Genomic DNA, 10,247 nt, shown 5'->3' on the forward strand with positions numbered 1-10,247 from the left:
ACTTTCACATAGGCTGGAGGTTTGAGGTCAAGAACAAGTGAGAATTGTACAACCAGAGGCTTCAATCTAACCACTGCTATCTCGCAAGACAAAGCAGCAACACATTCAAGTTTGTCTCTTTTGGAATATTCCTTAGAACTTTATCATATGACTATTCTGCTCCAGAAAAGTTAATCAAACATTAAATGTATACTAAGGGAAGCGGAGGACATCATCAGTAGAACAGCCAGAAGATTTTCCTACAAGTCAAAGTAGACATTCCTCATTTTCCCTGTCGCTAAAAGCATCTGCAGTTATACTTCATTATTTACTGGGATATCAGTTTCATGCAAATCAGAAAAACAAAAAGATTAGTGCCAAGTGGCCTGCAAGTATTATAATAGGAAGGATGTTTGCAGAGAGTTTTGAAACCCTTACTCTAAATAGAGTCTTCATGCACAAAGAGATGCTACACCAACACTTGTGTGGATGTAACCCTAGACTATATGGTGACTCTCTAAAGTTCTGCAGTAGCTTACAGTGAAGAAATTACTGTTATATTTGTTACGAAGGACAACTCAAAACATAGTGTAAAGTTTGTGTGGAAAGAGACACAGAAAACAGATAGGAATAGGCACAGCCTAGAGAATGAAGAGATTACAGTGATTCGGCAAAAATATAGAAATGGTTGGTAAAAGCAAGTATGTGCACAACTGAGGATTCTGGAGGAAGCAAAGAATCCACAGGTTAGACAACCAAAGCATAAATTGAAGTAAGCAGACACTATGGACTAAGAGCTGAAGCCAGCACAGGGATCTGAAGTGTCAACTTTAAAGACTATCATGGTTAAAATCATACACCAAATTGCATAATAGACAAATAAGATTCATTGAAAGATTAGTCTATGGAAATATACTCAGAGTGAGGATTTTAAGATTTTTTTTTTTTTTAAATCCTACTCCTAAACTCTTTTATAAAAAAAAAATCTTAAATCCTATTTCCTGCCACTATAGGGCTAAAAACTTAACACCATATTTCATAGTGGTTAACATGAAACAGGATTACTGTGCTGACTTGTTCTTAAAGAGCAAATACATTCTAAAAACTAAACCGGGAAGGAGGTAGATTTCTTTCTGTCAAATCCTCTGACAAGAAGCAGGGGGGAGAAAACGTATTCTTCTCTGAGACTTCTGGGGATGAACAGAATTAAAACGTCTGTTGCCCTCAGTAGAACTGACATACTCTTCCAGTTGGACTTTTTTTTTCATTCACTCACTATAGAGACTGACTTCATATGAATAATCGTGCTTTTCTTCCTACTCAGATGAAGTGCTTACACTCATTTCAATGAAAGCAAAATAAATGCTTTGTTTATCCCTTAAACATTAAATATTTAAAATAAGCCAGAAAGGTCTTATGAAGAAGATCCAGTGGCCCATCAGAAGGAGTAACTTTTTAATGCCAGCCAGTGAACCGCCTCCTAAGAAAAGGAAAGATTCAAACCCCTACCCCAGCAGATATCCCAGCCAGAGCCTCCTCTGACACCGCAGTACCACAGTCTGTCTGGGACTTCACTTTGTCAAAGCCTTTTACACGGAGAGCACCTAGGCACTGAGTGTCTGACACACATCCAGCAAGACTCGTAATGTCTTGCCTGCTTTCTCTTGAGCTTCTGAACTGTGACCTCAAAGCAAATGAATCTGAGAAGAAAATACATTAATCAGGCATTCACTCAGCCAGGCTCAGGATTTTTAAACCAAGGATCTGAATCAGCTCTATTGCCTCCCACTTCTTTCCTGATACAATTAGTCAGCATCTGCCCCGGCAGCCAACCCGCTGCCTCTCAGAGGGGGGGACAAGCAGCTGCAACTCCCTTGCCCACTGCCTGCTGCCTAACAGGCTGCAGAAAAGTGGAGAATAGCTTACTGAACTCTGCCTGGCAAAGGTTAGCATCCCTTCCCTGCGCTCAGGGGAATGAGAGGAGCTGAGAACAGCTACCACTTACAGCCTCTTTGATTCCTTGCTCCAGCGCAAGTGCAAGTTCAGACGTGTCCCAGCCACACCTCTCCCCACCTTGGGCCAAGGCCATGCCAACTCCACACACCTGTTGGAGGCTTCCCCACATTTTAAGGGAATCCCCAGAAGGGGATTTGCAGGTGCTCCTCTCCCTTCAAAGAATTCAGGCAACAAATCAGCCTGGGAAATTGGACCCATAGTATTCAATGTGGCCCTCTGACCTTTTCCAAAATGTTCTCAGCCCACCAGGCTGGCAGGACTGAACTTTATCGCTAAGCGTTTTGAAAGAAGCATGTGCTTTTAAAATCCAGTTGAATTTTTCCTAGGGAAACTTTACAAAGGCATCACTAGTATATCCACAGGAGTTGTGCAATTCTAGGTTACAGGTGATTACAGCAAATAAACACGCATACAAGTCAGGGTCGGAAGCGGGCATTTACTTATAGCCCGCCTCACCAGGCACTTGAAAAATAAATAAAACCCCCAAATAGTTCTGTTTTACTCAACAGCTATAAGGCTCCAGCCCCACTCCTCAGGCTGGGTTGTGCAAGCTCTTACTCCAGCAGTCACGCTGAGTTCAAGCAAAGTGCCTGAGTAAGCATTTGCAGAATCTGACCCCCCCAGTTAGTTATCTATACTGCACCTATTTGTGCCTTGCATTGCAAGCTCTTTAGGCAGGGACATGGTCTGGAAGTATATTGTTAGCTGCCATGTGCTTTATCTCCATGTATGGCATTAAATTTAATTTTTGGTGCCAAGTGCAGCATTACCCTTACATCGTCATCTATTACAGACAGTTTCCCCTGAAAACTGTGATCTGACCAACAACCAGTTTGCACTGTTCATTTTTTTATTTTATTGCAAAACCACCATGTTTATACTACCTCTCCACTTCTGTAATTTCAAGCATTTTGTTAAAAAATAGGAAGACAGGCACTGAATTATGGAAATCCCACACCCTGGCATTACACTGACTTCACTTGAGATGCTGCCACCCTTTCTTCCTTGAAGATTTAAAAATCTAGGAACTGAAAACAAAATTAAAGCAACAAACTTGACTGATTAGTCTCCAGTAATGCGTAAGTTTAGTAGAGGCAGACTTGCTTTCCCCATGCCAGTGCAAGCATTCCTGATGGGCACCCAGCCCCTTCCCCCTCCCGAGGCACAGCAGAGGGACAGCAGCATGGCACAGCATGGAGCAGTTCTTATGGAAAAAAAATCTGCAAGTTCCCCTGAAACACTGCGTCCTGCATGCCACAAAGGACAGCTGCTACCTTCTCACTTACAAAAACGTGACCCCAGCCAGTCAATCTACAGAGCTAACGCTGTCAGATACCCTCCCACTCATCCCTTTTGATGGTCAAAGCCATTGTAATGAAGCAGCTTCCCCTCCACCTCAAAAGGGGATGTGCTTGGCTTTTGCTCCAAGAAGGTTTAGGGGGGCTGCTTTGGGATTTTTTTTTTGTTATTATTATTTTTTCCTTTTTGGTGAGGGAACAGCCCAAGCTGCTTTAGACAAACACAGAGGTAGCATGGGTCCGTGTGTAACCACGGAGGAAGTGAGCACATATAGGCAAATACTCTGAATAATGGCAGAGCAGACGCAAATGGAAACTTGCTTGGACTCACCTGGACTCCTTTCCCCCTTTCCTGTCCAACCAGTTCACGGATGGGGAACATCCCAAGCCTCTGGCATATGGTATTAGATGCTCTGGGTATTAGGAAGAAAGCTACTGATAAGTCTTTTGAAACAGTACAGCTGGTGTCATGTAGCCCGGGTCCCATTTCATATGAACTCTCAAAATTTGGAAGGAAGAGGGAGATTTTGTGTATTTGTTACACAACTGAAAGAGAGAAACTAGGGTTCTTAATCAGTCATTTGTGTCTGCTGGGAGTGGAAGCTGGTTTGTCAGGCTATGGCCATGGCTGCTGTTCTGTTAGGGAAGAACCCCTGTGCAGCTTTCAGAAAGTCATATAAACATCTCAAAAAAGGTTACATCAAGATGCCAGAGACACAGCTATAAGTCACAGATTATTAATTATGAAAGATCCTTGGGTGGAAAGGATCTCTTTGCTGGATAGGCAAATATTTTAATTCCATGCTCCATGCTCCAGTGATCACTGTTCCAGCAGGACCCTTAAAATATATTTTCCTTCCATGACTATCCTTTGTTGTTAGTTACACCTCCATGCAGCTTTAAAAGAACAGCATGATTGCTAGTACTACAGCACTATTAAATGTACTAGTTTTCTCTGTGTTTGGTTCTACTTACACTGAATTATTAGTACAGCGTTCAGCTTGAAATTCTCTTTCACAATTAACAAGGTGAAATATTAGACAATAGCAGCTACTACTGTTATTTACTATTCATTAAATGCTCATGGAAATTCATCCCATCTTCAAAATATCATGCCCTGACACAGGTAGAGATAGAGAGGTACAGACAGATTAAATGATTTTTCCAGAATCAAACAACAAATCAGTGGCAAATTCTCATACTCAACTCCTTGGTTTAGCCACCAAAATAGAGATTGTCAGAATGAAGACAATGGCTTATAGTCCTCTCTCCACACTCAGGTCACTTTTTCCCTGAGCTCAGGAGCTAAGGATAAGGAATATCACTACAGCAATTAAACCCATCACTTACTTACAAGTAGCAACCAGAAACTGGGAGACCCAGCACAACTGGGATAAGCCAACTACTTGACAACGACTACTAAAAAGAGGTCCACACTTGGGGAAATACTCAAGACATTTTCCTGGACCAGAGGCACCACCCATAATAACATGCCAACAGTCTCCAACACCTCTGCATCTTGGATGGATACACAGAACCGCATACATTAAACTACTTTTCTTGGAGTTCACTTGAGAATGCTGCCAGCTTGTAAACAGCAGAGTCAGTTTTGCTGCCAACACAATTTTTACCTAGAGCAAACGGAAGTGCTTTTCCAAGAATTTCTAAGACTGTTGCGTCATGCGGTACGCTGGCACTGCACCACGCAACCCAGGGAGGGAAGACAAAAAAACACGAGCTGCTGCTCTGCGCATCCTCAAAGGGATTATTTAGAGGCAGGCGTTTATTCCCAGGAAGAGACTGACAGTGCAAAACAGACCTTCCAAAAAAACCCAGTGTTCACTGCAGGGTAATTTAGTCTCATTAATATTTTCAATGCTCTAGCAAAAGGTGAATAGTATTTATAACTGGCACGTTTCAGTTTGCGTCACCATTTTCAAAGCCTTGTTTGATAAAGTACAGTGGAGACTAAGAAATGTAGCATTTCTGAAGGACTGGAGAGCAATCTTCCCTATTCTTCCTCCCCCACCGTGGGTTTTGCATAATACTATAGCATCAGTCCTTTGGCACCTTTACCATTTTGAAGCTTTATTAGAGTTATGTGTACAATGACAGCATTTACAAGCCCTTGCTAAGGTCAGGGTCCCATTGTGCAAACTTTTAAATATGATGAGCATTTTTAAGATAAATATACAAGACAAACCAAGGACATTGTATTCTCCATACTTTAAAGATGAAGAAAACTTAAGTTGCTTAACTTCCTTCATGACCATGGCATGGAAAATTTAATCAGTGATAGAAACTGAACCCAGAGTTCCCTAGACCACAAGCTCACCCAGAAGAATTAAATGCGTACATACATTCAACCACTGCACCAATTCATAACAGTAAGTACTTATAACCAAGTTTTCTGGGTAAAACTTCTTGAGTCATAAGCTATGTTACTTTTAAAACACACTCAGCTAGACATCAGTCTGCTGACATCTGAAGAGTTACAAGACAACTCTCACTCTCATGATAAAATCCCTTTCATTGAGCATTTTGGTACCACAGTTCTGGCTATGTGCACTTCATAGATGTGTGCGCACATTTATATTTTTAGTGGATTCCCTGCCATCTACAACTTTGGTAGAGAGGAAAACTTACAACTTGGATAGATAGGAAAACCTGCCTAGAAGGACATCCACATTTTTCTTTGAAGACTGGGCATAATCATATCACTAATATCACATTATCAAAGAGTCTAGAAAATGAACAAAGAGCCTTTTTCAAGGACTTGAGAAGTTAGATGGAAAAAGTTCCACATGAGGACCTCTGAATACTTTATAAGGGTAAACAGAAACTAGGAATAACAAAGCACCTCACCCTTCCATGGGAAGGGGGAACAACATTAAATAAAAACGGCACAAGTTCAAGTCTCACTATGCACTGGCATAATTTCAAACTGTCTTTAAATAGGTCTTGTTTAAAAAAAAAGTCAGTCTTCAGTTGTGTGTGTTTGCTTGTCAAGTTTTGAGGAAAATCAATCCCTAAACAGAAAAAGCCACTACTTTATTGTTTCATCCAATCCTGGGCAGTTCACTAAGCTTTCATATCAGGAGCCTCTTGTAAGGGGACAGAGAGGATGGGTTTTTTGGTTTTAGTTCAATGACGAGTTCTTTCAAGACTGGAGAAAGCAACTGAGATCTGGAGAGGAGCAGCAGGGCAGGAAAGCTTACTACCCTCCAAATTAAAACTAGGTCTCAGACCCTAATATCTGCTAGTTCTAAACTCATAAAAGAGCAGCATAACTAGAAAATAAACAATTCTCTTTTGCTCAAAGAACATTTCCTTTGATTTGCATCTAAAGTGGAGCTGAATAAAAATCACAGAATAAGTCACATAGGAAGGGACCTCAGGAGGTCGTCAGAGAATATTTTGATAAGAAAATATTTTCCAAATATTTTTATTTAACACTTCAAAATACTCTGGTTTAGCATTTTATTGAATTTACTTCTGTATAAGAAGTTGCTTGATATATTTCCCAGAAACAATAACACAGTAAATTAATTTTGTTTCTGATTTGAGTGTTAAATCATAGCTTGAATGTGTTAAACCCTGTCCTCCTGCTTAACAGAAAATAATACCAAATTTACTTTAAAGTTATTTTTAGTTGCACATCAACTTGTATTAATAGGTATAAACCAGTGAGATCCAGTCTTTCCACTGGAGAGTAACTACCACATAGACAAACAAGCAAGCTTAAAATAAGGTTTCTTGTCGGCTGATTTCAATTCTCAGTTAAAATTGGCAATGCAAATTACTCCATTCTGTTCTTTATCGGACAAGAGAAAAGATTTCCAAACTGTCCCACTGGCTGGTGGCGTCTTGACAGCAGATGGAAATGCAGTAAGTGGTGTCCTACATGGCAGTGTCTTTATGTGACTCTTGGAAAACTGAATCCACACAGTGAATGGTTCTTTATAAAACAGGAAATGAGCACACATTTAGGGGAAGGAATCTGCTGTACACCCCTGTCATCTTAAACCGGTCCAGGAATGACTGGGACTGGCCCAGCATGAAGAGCAGAGTACGGTTGTTTACCATATGAGGCCTCTTCCCCAGTCAGTCCATCATGTGTCTCTTTTAAAACTCATGGCAAAAGACTGATTTGAAGACAGTTTTATCTTGCATAGTGTTTGGTGCAGTGGGGGAAGGGAGCAGATAGGGCAAACTGATATATTATTGAAAGCTACCCCCTCTTCCTTTACCCATGAGGCTGAAGGACAGCGAATGCCTCAGGCCAGCTTACTGACACTAAATGCCTTCTAACTCCCATCCAGAACCTGGATGACATTGGCAAGTTTTTCCATCCAGTATCTAAAGCTGGAAGAACAAGAGGGAGTTGTTGCTAGTTCCTGCATAGATCTCAGAACTTTTAGCACCAGAAGCAAGTAGTACACCCTGTTTGCAGGGACATTTTTATTGGGTGAGCAGCCCCTGATGACAGTTTTGAGCCGGGAACTCCCTGCACTTCTCTCATGTCTTCTTATTGCCAGCTAAGACTAGGACCCTTCCTCTCCCAGTGTAGCTGTCAGTGCATTCTGACCCTTTCTGCAGGAGAGCTCAGCAGTTTGTCTTTTCTACATCAGCGAGAGAGCCAGTGCTGAAGGAATTTTCCCAAAACAGGTCCATTTCCAAACACCTGCTTAAGGTTTTCAGTTTAAAAGATCACTCTAGCTCCTTCAAATCCGCAGTGTGCACATCAGAAAATGGGATATAGTACATATGTAATCCTGGATAAACTAGATTCCCCACCCCTTTCCATTAAGTAAAATCAGTAACTAGAATCCCTGTTTAGGATTTGTGATTACAAGGGTCACCCCTCCGCCCTGCCCTGGTCAGACAATACGGGCTCTACGAAAGCATGAGAGCCGTCATTTCAATAATGCAAAACCCTGTTGCTTCCACTCCAGAACAGCTGACTTGAAGTGCATGCTAGGCTGTGCTTATTAACAAAATGAGAAATCTGATATATAGAAAGAAAACACTATGTGAGGATTAATCCTGGATTGCAGTTTGTGGCCAGCACTGGGCTGTCATCCAAACACAGATGAAAAAGAACAAAATTTCTCCCACCTGTCACTTACAGCAGGTACAGCTATTGCAGTGTTGTAGTCTCTTCCTTACAGCTATTGTAACAACCCATTTTATATCAGCTTAAAATTCAAGATTGACCTCACTGTTTCATTTCTTCCTTGTTTGTGGGAGCCAGCACTAGAGGGTGAATTTTCTTTCCAGGAATTACAAACAAGAAGCATGAGTAACTTACAAGTTTGGACAGCTAGCTTGTAATACGTGTACACTTCAAGGAAAGAAACACAGCTTAAAATTGGCATCCTGTTGGAACCTGGAGATGCTAACTGAACAAGAAAATACAACTCTCAGGAACTTTTTTTTTTTAAACATCGTTTCTGCTGCTTTTGAGAGAAGTAAGCAGACTGTCACCACTGATTAAAAAAGACCTAAACAAACCAGTGCAGTGGCTTTGCCAGTGAGCTCCTGCATAGCAGAGTGAAATCTCTATTGCAATGCATTGTCCTTGCTCCCGATACTACAGCAAGATAAAAACCAATTTAAGCGCCCTTATGGTTTAATCACTGGTGTTCAATCCACACCAAACCAAAGGAGACATCATCTCTATTTTTTAAAAGATATTTTCCTGCTTATGGTTGGGTCAGCACTCTGTTGTTGCAGTCCCGCAGCTGAGCCCTGTTAATTTTTCTCCAAGCCCAGCAGGGCAGGCATGTCCGCTGATGCTGAAATGGTCCCCTTCCCATTGAGCTTCGCCTGTCACAATGCAGCCAGTATAATGGCCATGTCACAAACATGGTGCTGCTTTCTCCCGCTCCAAGACCACATTTGCTGCTGCACTGAAATGCCACTTTGTGGCAATGTTCTTCCCTGGATGTTGTCAGAAACGGCAGTTTTGTTCATACACTTTATCAGTCAGATTGGTCAGGGGATGGGAAATGTGGTTTTCTGTAGAGAAAACATGACAACCTCATCATACAAATACCTCTACCTATCAAGCTACGATATGTTCATCAAACTGGATGAGAGGGTTAAATGCTGCAGTCAGCACAAGCAGGAGTTCTGATATGAAGGCAAATGCACATTGGTTTTCAAACATTATCCTATTTCCCTTCAACTGTCATCAAAGAAGGTAGCAGGAGCTCAAAAAAATAGCTGCATACTATTTTCAATACAAGGTCAAAGGAATGCACAACACACAGTTTATGTTTGACGGTTCTTAATTACTATGAGCTGTAAAGATGCTAGGAAACAGGAACTCTCATTGCAAGATCTGCCATTCACAACTTCAGCTTTCATGCTGTGACCACCAATTCTGGGCTGCGGTGGCTGGTTTTGGGAGTTTCAATCCATTACACAGCCAAACTGATGCGCATTAGGTTGCGTTCTAGTTGTTTTAAACGACTGATCAAAATAAATTGAACACGTACACTCCCAGAATAAGGCCTCTCACCTTCTCTTTCTCTCCTTCTCTCTCCCCCCACCCCTTGTCACACATGGGCTTCTGCCAAACAATTCAGCACTGACACTACAGCGTATCACGTGGTACCAAGTGCTTCAAGCATCTTGCCATACTTATTACTATCTACGCATCCATAAGTCATTCCGCCCAGCAACGTATGTGAATACTAACGTGCGCTATTTCTTTATGCATTAAAGATTTAGAGCTCTCCCACATCCTTGGAAGAAGCTTTTCCCCCCAAACACTGAAAAATCATCCCTTTTATCTACATGCATCTCATCTGCATTTCACATAGATTAGGAAGCATGACATAAGAAAAACCTGCTATATCCTTGGATTCTCCCATTCCTCCTGCTTCCACCCCTGCGGCCACGCCAGTCTGCCCTGATTAAGCAATGGATTTAGACGCAAAAGACCAA

Source organism: Antrostomus carolinensis, unplaced genomic scaffold, assembly GCF_000700745.2.
Source record: "Antrostomus carolinensis isolate BGI_N321 unplaced genomic scaffold, ASM70074v2 scaffold1040, whole genome shotgun sequence".
Taxonomy (NCBI): Eukaryota; Metazoa; Chordata; class Aves; order Caprimulgiformes; family Caprimulgidae; genus Antrostomus; species Antrostomus carolinensis.